General features: G+C 41.7%; 1 pseudogene; it reads right to left on the minus strand.

Annotated features, from left to right (window-relative positions):
* Window positions 1–398: 398 nt before the first annotated feature.
* Window positions 399–9,040, minus strand: LOC136520653 (dynamin-2A-like; annotated as a pseudogene).
* Between the last annotated feature and the right edge of the window lie 2,546 nt (window positions 9,041–11,586).

Consider the following 11,586-nt stretch of genomic DNA (forward strand, 5'->3'; position numbering starts at 1 on the left):
CTCTTCTACTAGCACTCTAGCATCTACTCCTATATATCGAAAAAAAAAAGAAGTAAACTCGTGCACGCCGCAAATTATTGAGTATAAAAAAAGCAAGAATTTTTTCAAACTCATTCAGAAACATATTGGACTTCCATAAGCTCATGCAAAAGCTTCCATAAATGAACCCATTTCCATTTTACGTTGCTGCCCACCCGTCAGCCCGGACTACTACTTCGTCATCGCCTAATACTGAAATAAGAACAAACAATCAAGATAATGCCTACTTCGGCATCGCCTGATACTGAAATAAGAACAAACAATAATGCCTTACTTTCGCCCATGGTCATTGAAGGCGTGGCACACGAGCAGGCAACCGTCTCTACCACTCGAAATCCCGAAGAATAGCAACCACAACGTGAATCTTCAAGTCATATATATACCATGTCTAAATAAGATTCATCTGTGGCAAAGAACAATATGCGGGGGAGGACAACATAGATCTTAGTCTGACAGCCAGTCGTCCTAGAACGACCAAGTGCGCAAGCAAGATGGATCGTCCCAACAAAATCCCAAAGGCAGAGACGGCACCACCGCACCAGGGCATAAATATGCGTAGATAATAAACAGTCCCGACCATGGTTACCTATATATTTTCTATAAACAACTCATCTGAGTCGCAGCGACCTGCGAACACAATGTTCACGCAATCACCCGAGACTCCACTACACCACAATCTCTAGCAGCCGATCTGGAATACGCTCCTCCAATAACCCATGTGACAAACAAGGGGCGTGTGCCAGGCAAGAATACATAATGTTCATGAATACCAATCAGCACGATTAGTATTTTGGCGGTGGTCGTGGCAACCGGTTCGGTGTGCGCCGGCTGCCAGAGTTGGCACCTGAGCTCACATCCCCATTCTCGTAGCGCCAACTGCGACCATCAGTACTTCTCGACCTTGATTCACTGTTTGTGCTTGCAGCAACAGGCCCATTTGATGCGGAATCAAAGGCAGACCTCCAGTCCTCACCTGAGCGGCTCGGTGTTCGAGGGCTCTCTGCAAATAATAATTTTTGGATCATTACGAAATCTTCCACATAACATGAAACAAAATATCTAAATTGCTATTTAATCATACCTTCAGTGTGCAGTGCATCCAACCAGTATGCAAAATGTATCAAATACTAAATGGGATAACCACAGGAACATCTAAAGGATCTATTTGGTATAGCAAGCATAAGCTAGACCGGCCTTGACCAAGGTTCATTAGCTAAATAAGGCTTTGGGACACGATTAGCTAAATAAGGCTTTAGGCTATTGCACTTGATGTTGTTAAACAGATAATGAAAATGGCAGCTTACCAGCTTCAGTGGTGTCATTAGAATAAGAGGAAACAGATGCCCTGTTGTCATGGATACTGAGTTGACGAGTAAGTTTTGACAGGAGAGTTGATTGTTTTTGGTACTTCTCCCTTCTGCGCTTAGCATTATGGTCCTCTTGAAGCAGCTCTTCAATCTTAGCGTTGCTTTGCCCGTGTAGTGAAATGAATGAAAATACAAAAGTTATTCAAAATGTACTAAAAATAAGCATAAGCCATATTAAATATATGGCAACCAAAATTGATTAGAAATATTACAAAAGGAGAGAATAAACATCTGTATTAGTGAATTTTACATCCTTAATTTCGAAAAGTTATCCAGATAAAGTGAGGAATTCAGAACAATCATACAGGCTACAATCCAGATTATTAGGTCAAGGAGTCAGGCTACAATCCAGATTATTAGGTCCAGGAGTTAGTGTACTAGTATGTTCAAGTATATGCCAGCTTTATTTCCTTGAATGGCATATTGCAACAATATTTCTTATTCTAACTGAAATGTGAGATTATGAAGCTATTTAGCATAAACAAGCCGCTAGGTGCTAATCTATGGATGAAGAAATAGAAAACACATACTCCCTCCATTATATTTTCATTTGGTATTCCACTTTGACCACTATCACAGCATATTTTTATTTATAAAGCTAATATTTATGGGATTACAAAATTACTTCTCAACAAAAGTCTACACATGGCTCTTCTGTTTGCAAACTAAACAATATCTTATAAACTGACAGTTGAAGTTTCAAAAGTTTGACTGCATCTTGTCCAGAATGTCAAGTGTTTGAGAACAGAGGGAGTATTAATGTACAGAACATCAACCTTATCGAGCTGTATAGCTGGTTAAGCATGTCTTCCTTTGCTTTCTCCACTTGGCAAAGCACAATAGCCTAATATAAGCACAGACAAATAATGAAAATTTGATACAAATACAAGGCATATAAACTGATTGACAGAACAATATGAACCTTCGGAACATTTGCTGCCAGACTACTCAAAACAGCCTCAACATAACCACGAACTTCTTGAGACATCCATCTAAGTTCTTCCTCAGGATCAGCAGGTCTCCGTGCCATAGTATCCTTTCGAAAAGTGTATGATCAGATATTAGTTTGTGTATTTTAATGGAACAGTATTTATATTGGCACTTACAAAACATACAAGGGAACCTGAAGATTACATGACCCCTAATAAATCAAGATTTAATTGAGTAAAGCAAAACTACAAACGAAAGCTAGATATGCAATTCAATTATGTATTAATCTAGAACTTACTAAAGCGCCATCTGAATTGCTTTGCCTCATTGAACCACCCTCAGCACTTTGACCCTTGAAAGAACCCCCTTTGCTTTGAATAACAGCTTTGATCTTATTTACCCACTCAACCTTGTCAGCCATGCTCTCAGCCTTTAACACAACAGCACTGTGAGCTGCAAAATTTAAAGAAAAGAATTATAAAAAACAGAACCATGAAGCAAATATAATTCTGTAGGCTGTACGATTCAAGGGTATATCAACCTTTTAGGACTGTTTTGTATGCGACCCTGTTAGTAATCTTAAATACAAGACTTGGTGTTTTTTCTGATCCATTTGCCTTTTTCGAGTCTTTTGAACTTTTAGAAGGTTCTTCCTCCTCTACCTCCTCAAGGTTGCACTCCTGCAAATGAATACAGCTTACGACATAAGCAAGTTGCTAAAGCAGTCCATCTCACAGTTCTTTACATTAAGCCATGTTTTGCCAGATCAGTATAACTTTCTAGTAGGGTCCAGAGAACAGGGAAAAACTGTTTCAGTGGTAATGCAAAAGTTATGTGATCATTATATCATCTCGGTGTCACATGGCATACATAACACATTATGAAGGCAAAGGTTATGCACACCTCAAGGGTGATGACACCACGAAAATTTCTCTCCTCTTGTTTCTTTGTGTACCCAAGCTGGCATAGAAACAACAAATAGTGAATAAAACCACACCCACATATCAAACAAGAACCATGAAATACAATAATCAATAAGCAGTAACTAAAAATTTGAAAACCAAAGGGCTTTCACATACATATCAAACAAATCAAGACTTTAAAAGAAATATTCTGAGAACTGATTAACCTTTCCACTCTTCTCAGTAAGAACAAACCATCTTTTGCTCCACCCATTAGTTTTTGCACTTTTCTTTAAGAGATAACCTGCAATGGAACAGAAGAATATATATGCTTATAGGTTTACTTCTCAAATCAATCAAAATGTATCCGCTACCATGAACACATGTGAAGTGGTTGAAGCAGTTAAGAATTCTTGTTACCTTGCCCATGCTAATCTAACAAACTAAATGGGGAACGCCTCAAAAAGATTGAAGTTAGTTAGTACATGGTGCAAGTATGCAGCTAATTTGTGGCAATGAACATTAAAGAAAAATGTTATATCTATTTTACGTTTAGCAGAATGTTGGTTTGCACAAGCATATGTGCATAACATTTGAGAATGTATTTCCATCGCCTAATCTAGGCACAGTATGATTTTAGGAGTATTGTACCTGCAGTAATTTCACCAGCAGGACCAGTAACCAGCAAATTTGATCCCTGTTTTGCGTCCTTATCTTGCTGGCCAGATTTGTCTTTCATTGATTTTAAGCTGCCACCACCTTGCTCAGCATCTGTTTGGGGACTGGACGCCTATAATAACAGTTTAATCAACCACCAGAGCCAATATATACTGTAACTGTAAGCCAAAAAAGTCAGTATGAACTATAAACCTCTAACCAAAAGATCCTATAGTTTATTATTTATGATAAAATACCACTGCCCAGAAGCAAAATCATACCCTCTTAGATGTTGACTGTTCAGCTTCCTGTGTTTTCTTAGAAGATCGATTTCTTAACTCATCCTCCCGACGCTGCCTTTCCATTCTGTCAATACCAGACAAATAGAAGGCCATGGGTCAGTGTTTAATAATTTCATCATGAAACCAGATGTTGCTGCAGCTGAATAATGGGCAGTTTAGTTTACAACAGAACTGCAATTCAGTACATTTCAACATAGATAACAAATATGCTTGATAAATCATGAGAACTCCACAAAGGGAGAAGAGTCACAATCACAACCTTAGGTCGCCCATTTCCGTCAGTGTTTATGTATGATGTGGTTAACTAATAGAGTAGCTGTTTGGAAGTGCAGATATGTTTTGTACTACCTCAGCCTAAAGCCAATTGAATTTTGGGTGCGATTGGTAGCCTGCAGGCGGCCTGACCTAGCCCGTGGCATGCAGGAGTGCAACGATTGGTTGGATGCATGGCTGCCAGAGCCTGGCCGCCCGCATGCAGGACACCTTGCCGAGCCAGACTCCCAGGAAACACAGATGGATTCCATTCTCTCGGGCCTGGCTCGTGCGGGCGCAAGCACGCACGTCTAGTGGCTCAGCTGTGAGGGAGCGAGTGCAGCAGCAGGCAAATAAGCAGGCAACCAAACAACTGTTGTGCTGCTGTATGTACTCATTTAGTCAACCAAACATTAAGGGCTTGCATGCGCCAGGCCTGTCCCAACTCAGCCTTGCCAGTAGGAACGAGCCAGGCTCTCTTCGTCAACGAACCAATCACGCCCCTAATGGTCCAGCAATGCCAGGCTTACAGTGGAAAACGAGGTGACAAATGGAAGCATATACTACTTCTTTTTGTCAAGTTACAAGCATAGAAAAATGCGAATGAAATGTAACAACTAGAGACAAATTACAGCAACCTGATCACTGACCTTCTTTGCACTAAGCGGATGAAATGTTGGGGAGGAACAAAGGCACGTTCCATATCAACAAGCGCGACGACCATCTTTTTGGCATCATTTTTGAAGGTCTCCAATGCATTTGATGCTATTGCAACAACCTTGACCAGACAAAAGAAAGTTTACACCCCAAAAAGGCCAAAACACACTATCAACAAAAAGAAAGAGGAAAAATATGTGTAAAACAGAAAAAGTGATACCTCACGCTTGAATGGAGGATACCTTCCAAGTCCTGGTGTGGCATTTGCGGAAGCATTGACTATGTCTAACAATACACGATGAACCTAATGCAATGAAAAATTAGTTTTCCATGGAAGGAGGCAAGATGGACACTAAAACTATATACAGTATTACTTCACTAATGTGTACACACAAAGAACTTCACGACAATATACACAAGACATGACTGACAAAGACAATACCAAAGAGGGCATAACATATAATAGCACATAGAAAACACTTGATAGACCAAAACCTAACTGGACAAGTGGACATAAAGAATTTCCTCTAGATAGAAATCACAATGCATTAGTAGTTACTAGCTAACAGCTGAGGGATATTAGTCATGGTACATGAAATTCAACCTCAATTTTAAAAACTAAAATCAGGTAGGCAAGAGCAAGAATAGATAAACAAAAAATAAATACACATCATTCAAATGCATCCGATGAGAACTAAACTTTAATTTATAAGGTACTCCCTCCGTCCCAAAACAAATGCAATTCTAGGTCCGAACCTGGACAAGCATTTGTCCAGATTCGGACCTAGAATTGCATTCCTTTTGGGATGGAGTATTGCAACAATTGTCAAAACGCAGCTACTAATTTTCTTCACTGCTTGTCTCCTGAGGGGTAGGGAAGAACAAAAGTAAATGTGTAGAAGCTAACACAGAGTTGTGATGACTATCTTATTGATTGATTGGGACGTACCTCTTCAACACATAGTCGTGATGGTTCCTTTGCCATTTCCAGTACTATTTTTATTAAGGATCTCAACCCTTTCTCTGGAGATATCAAATATGGTTGATAACCATCGGCTTCCAAGACAATCTATTGTGTGGAGAAAAATCTGTTTAATTATGTGCTAACTGCCAACCAGGGTTCAATGTAAAAATCGAAAGTGATCATACCCTTTTGACATTGTTGAGATCGAAATGTCGGTCCAACGGTAGCTGTTTAATTCTGTCTGGAAACTTTCCTTCAAAACTTGCAACAATTTTCCAACCAGATCCCTTTTACATTAAAAACAGTACACTTTGTTACTGACATCATTATCAACTATTTTAGGAGGTATAACTGCATAACCAAATTTGAAGTGTAAGTTCATTACTAACCTCACCAGATGTTATGTGAGCAAGAAACTTGTCCGCAAATTCTCGGCACAGCTCCAAAGCAACTGCCCGTGTTCCTTCGGGACTTTGTACCATAGATTCTCCCAGCCTTGCCAGTTCATCTTGCACCATTTGAGACTTACCCTGAAGGCTGAAATTGCAGCACAACAAGCAAGCGGGTTTAATTTTAGCAACATACCACGCATAAAAGTAAATTAACACCATCGTAGTAAGAGAAGAATTTGTGTGCCACTACACAGCATTTATATCTAAGTATTAGATAGCAGATACAATGTTACTGAGAAATAAAACATAATTCTTACCCACTCAATAGGTTAGGAACCCGCACTTTCATTCTTTTACGGATTTGCTTAGCAATTGTAGTCAACCAAAGCAGTTCTACCAAGCTTATTCTGAGGAAGCTCCAGTTAAGATGTTTTTCAGGCTTTCAGGCTTCAGCTCGCCAAGCTGTTTCTAGCGAGTTTTCAGACCCAACTGATTGTGCTGACGCAAGCGCAACAGATTGTCCAATTAGAGCAACCCACTCGATGTCAGGAAGGTTTTTTGGACCCTTGTTCGACAAGTAGGGCCTGAACACAAGCTATAGTTTTTGCATCTCCATTTGCTTGATCAACTTTGCTTATAACACCAACAGTTCTTGTCCCTACAGTTACAGTGAATGAAAATACAATCAGTTATCAGTTACTACAATAAAATGATAATGAATTACCGAGGATAATTTCAGATAAGACACAGACCATCTGAATCGATATCCTTGGCCAACCTCAGAGCTCGAGACGATGCGACATCAGCAGCTTGCATTGCAGGTATGACAACTGAGCAGTATTGCATCATTGTGCCCAGCATACTCATTGATCTAAAGTAAGAAACAATCAGCACTCTGCTAAAGAGTAAGGAAGTTGATGGCCTTAAATGAACTAGAAGTGATCTCCATAAGTAGATGTGCAAGGATAATTAAAAGCTATCAAATAAAATGATACAAGCTACAGAGAAATCGAAAGCTACTCGTATGTTCTAGTGGTCCCAAGATAAACATGTATAGCTTGTCTTTCATAATGATTTAATGGTCTGATGGAAGTTCATTGTGGATATTACCGTGCAAGCAGTTAACCAGAACTCTACCTAATCTGTAAGCATCTATGTACAGCAAAAATAGTTATTAGAAATAATTCAAATACCTACCATGGAATCATCAACAGCTCGCTGGTCTATCCCAGGTAAATCAATCAGCTTTAATGAGGGAGCTGAAGAAAAAAAACAGGAAAAGTACTGTGAGGATTTCACAAAAGCAGCACAACAAAATAAAAAGGCAAACTAACAAAGCAGATTTAGTACAGCAATTATGTGTGGGGTTCACCAATGTTAGAAAGATGTACTGGCAAATGATTATACTGCTCCACAGTGCAATGTGGAAACACAAATCATACAGTGTCACAAGCATACATGTCCCAGCCCAACTGTTAATTTCATCATTGTTCCATGACTACAAGTTCAACACCTTACACCATCACCAAAAGTGTGAGCATATATACTCAACACCGTGTTCTGTACAATGCTAGTGAAACGGACAGATAAACAGCTACATAGTTGCTTAAATGGTTATATTACTCAGAGCACAAACAAACCTGTACTCGTCCGCAGCTTGAGGTAAATCTCATCAGCACGGCCCCTCCCTGATCCACCAGACGCCCCCTTACCGAGTCTGTCCTGCAGTGAATGCCGGAGGGCACCTGCAGCACAGCAGAACGAAACAGGAAATATCAAGGTTAAGATCAGGCTCAGTCCCCAAGCTTCCAAAACTCGTCAATTGATGCAGGAAGCACGGCCACGAGATCCAACTCACTTGCGGAGACCTGCTGCGACTTGCTGTCGATTTGCAGCACGATGGCCTTGCTGCTGAGCCCCGGCTCCCTCTGAAGGTCAACCACTATCGGCGCCCGCGTCGCCCCGTTCTCCCCCGTCGGCTGCACCGCACACGAACACCATCCAAATCCAGTAAAAAAACACAGCACGACAAGGGAAGACGGAGGAAAGGGAACTAACTAAGCTGCTCGGCTAGGAGGTAGGAGCTCACCAGGACCGGGTGGCCGATGAGGCTGTTCAGCACGGGGACTTGCCAGCGCCCTGCACGGACAAACGGATCGGAACAGATCAGATCGGGTCACACGAGCAGCAGCAGTGCAGCACGCTAGCAGCAGGAGCAGATCGCGAGGGGTCTCGTGGGGTGGGGGGGGGCGGGGGACCGATACTCACGACGTTGCCGAGGGCAACGGCGTTGAGGAAGGTGGTGGGGCGGCGCGGCGCGGCGTCGTCGGAGGGGTCGTCGTCGGCGAGGAGCGACGCCGCCTGGCGCATCGACTCGGCGAGCTCCGACAGCTCCTCCATGGCCTCCATGGTCAGCGGTCTCCCCGGCGGCGGATCTCGAGGGATTGGGAGCTGCGGCAACTGGCGGCGAAGGGGGAGACCGAGACCTGAGCTCTTCTGCCCTGGCCTGACGCGGATTTGAAATCTACACGGGGATGGGACGGGGGAGACGTGGGGGTGGTGGATTTGGGCGACACACGAGAGAGACAGATTATTGGCTGTTTGATAAACTCCGAACACGCCGGAGAGATGGGAACGGAGGAGCACTGCACATCAACGGAGTCGTTTGCTTGCTTGGCTGCGAAGGTGCACAATTTTTCGAAGGGCGGTTGGCTTTCGCATGTTGGACCGGGCCCCTACTCCCATCGGGTTTGCACCAGGTCGATTTTTGCGCGGGCAGGACGTGGCCCATGAAGCGAGGGCCTGTTGAATTGAGGAAACTTTGTATTTTTTGTATTTTTTTTATTTACTAGCAAAGATGTCCGTGCGTTGCCGTGGAAGAAAAAAATAATAGTATGTCTAGGCCAATAGTGTTTACACCAAAATTTAGAAAAAGAGCGCGAGAATTCGCAGGCTTCCAGAATTATGCCAATCAAGGAGTCTATTGAGTAAAAATTGATACATACTGTATCGAATGCAATATTGGATCGATTCTCTCCAAATGACGTAAGCAGATAACAATAACAGAATATGATTGGCACCAAGAAGATACATATCGGACTCTACAAAAAGCACTGTTCGCCTAAACGGCCGTTTAGCCCGTGTAAACATCGTATAAACGCTACACGGTGGTGCGCCGTTTCCATTTAATCACCCGTTTACCCTGTTTAATTGGTCGTTTAGCCCGTTTAATGAGACGTTTTGCCCGAATAATGGCTAAACGGTAGGTGACCGACAGTTTACCGTTTACCGTTTAGGAAAACACTGACAAAAAGGAAAAAAAATTAGAGTCCAAGTTATCTTAAAATAGGAATATTTCCTTCATACCAAAGAATTGTATTGAGTTATACTCGAGTATGGTTCGTTTTAGGCTCCGGGTATAAATACAAAACCCAGGCTATTGTAGAAAACAACAATCAATCAAATACAAATCAATTACTTTTTTCGGCTCCGGCCACCCCTTAGGAGCAGAAGTAGAGTAGATCTCGACGAGTACGGCTGCATCGATCCGGTCGACCTCCACTGCTTGTTTGTAAGTACAGTCATGGTTTATACCTCTGTTCGTATGGCTGCATCGATCCGGTCGACCCCCACTGCGACTTTGGTATAGGCTAGCTATCGATTCTTGTCTAATTCAAGTATGGCCTGTGTGATTCTACCTCACACCCCACTGTTTGAATTAGATCAAGGTCAAGTTATCGGCTCTACCTTAGTATGGCAGTCTTTGGTAGATTCATTAAGTCACTAATATTACTTATTGCTTTCATCGTTTATCTAATTACAACAATATCACTCTACCCGATTGAGATTGATCTGGATCGGCCTTATATCTTGTTTAACTCAACGTTTGCTAATTTAAAATTGTTCTAATCTACATCTTAAGCGATGCGTTATATTTTTATAGGCTGTTTTGCGTCAATCTTAATCGTGCATGGCGTGCGATTAAGGCATGTCCGATCTTGAGTAGATCTATTAGTTAATGAAAACCGTTCCATGGCCCGTCATCACGGTCTGTGGGATTCTACCTCTCACCCCACTGTTGGCACCGTGGAGTGGGAATCGTTATTTGGTAGACCCGTTTCTGAGAAGGCATGACTTTAACTGTGAGCTATGCCTGGATAGGCTGTTTTGTCGATATCGAACGCTTTCACGAACAGTTCACATTACGAGATCATTGAAGTAGAGATAAGTTGAAAGATATGTTAGCCCCATGATCTTATTATTGTATTACGGCATGCATGATTCTGCCTTATGCCCTACTGATATTAGTAATAAGTTAGGGTCGTCGAGTATATTGTTGTTACTACGGCCTGCATGATTCTGCCTCATGCCCCACTAGTTATGGCGATGGATGAGATCTAACATGTTCATTAGATTTATATTTATTAAATGGTTAAGTGGTGTTGAATTGTCTCTTTATAAAAAGAAGTTCGGTTACTTGTAGTCATTGGCTCAGTATAAACCGATCATCATTGATATCTTATTACCATTGATTAATATTTGCTTAAATAATATTTATCCTGAATGATAACCGATTCTTCTTATACGACCCCATGAGCTTTAATCGATTTATTCTTATGAATATGATAAAATCGACTATTTAGTCGATCTCCTCTCATATCGGCTCTCAGAGCCGCACATTCGGGACTATCTGGCAACACCGACACGTTTCGCCCTTAATTACTGATGAGCTTTCTCTCCTTGTCAATTGCAGGATCAAATTGACTGGCACGTCTCAGGAGGATTGCGCGGGATCGACCACCCTTGCGCTGAAGCTAGGCGGATCTGCTCCATCGAGCGGACCCTTCCGGCTAGTTGCGTGTGTCCTCGGCACGGAGACGAAAATTCTGTGACGACAAATAGATTTGATTCAACTCAAATGATCACCTCACCTTTCTCCGTACCTCACCTTCCACCGTTGATTAGTACAGCTCAAATTGAGAGTACGTGTTTCTCTTCCATCCGCAACTATATGTCACAATAATGTTAATCTGGTGTCATAAAAGTTATACTCTTTTCTAGAAATACACATAATAGTTATACTCTTTTCTAGAAATATGGTCAAAACTAAAATAGTTTTAATTA

The sequence above is a fragment of the Miscanthus floridulus genome, chromosome 18, assembly GCF_019320115.1.
Source record: "Miscanthus floridulus cultivar M001 chromosome 18, ASM1932011v1, whole genome shotgun sequence".
NCBI classification, from domain to species: Eukaryota; Viridiplantae; Streptophyta; class Magnoliopsida; order Poales; family Poaceae; genus Miscanthus; species Miscanthus floridulus.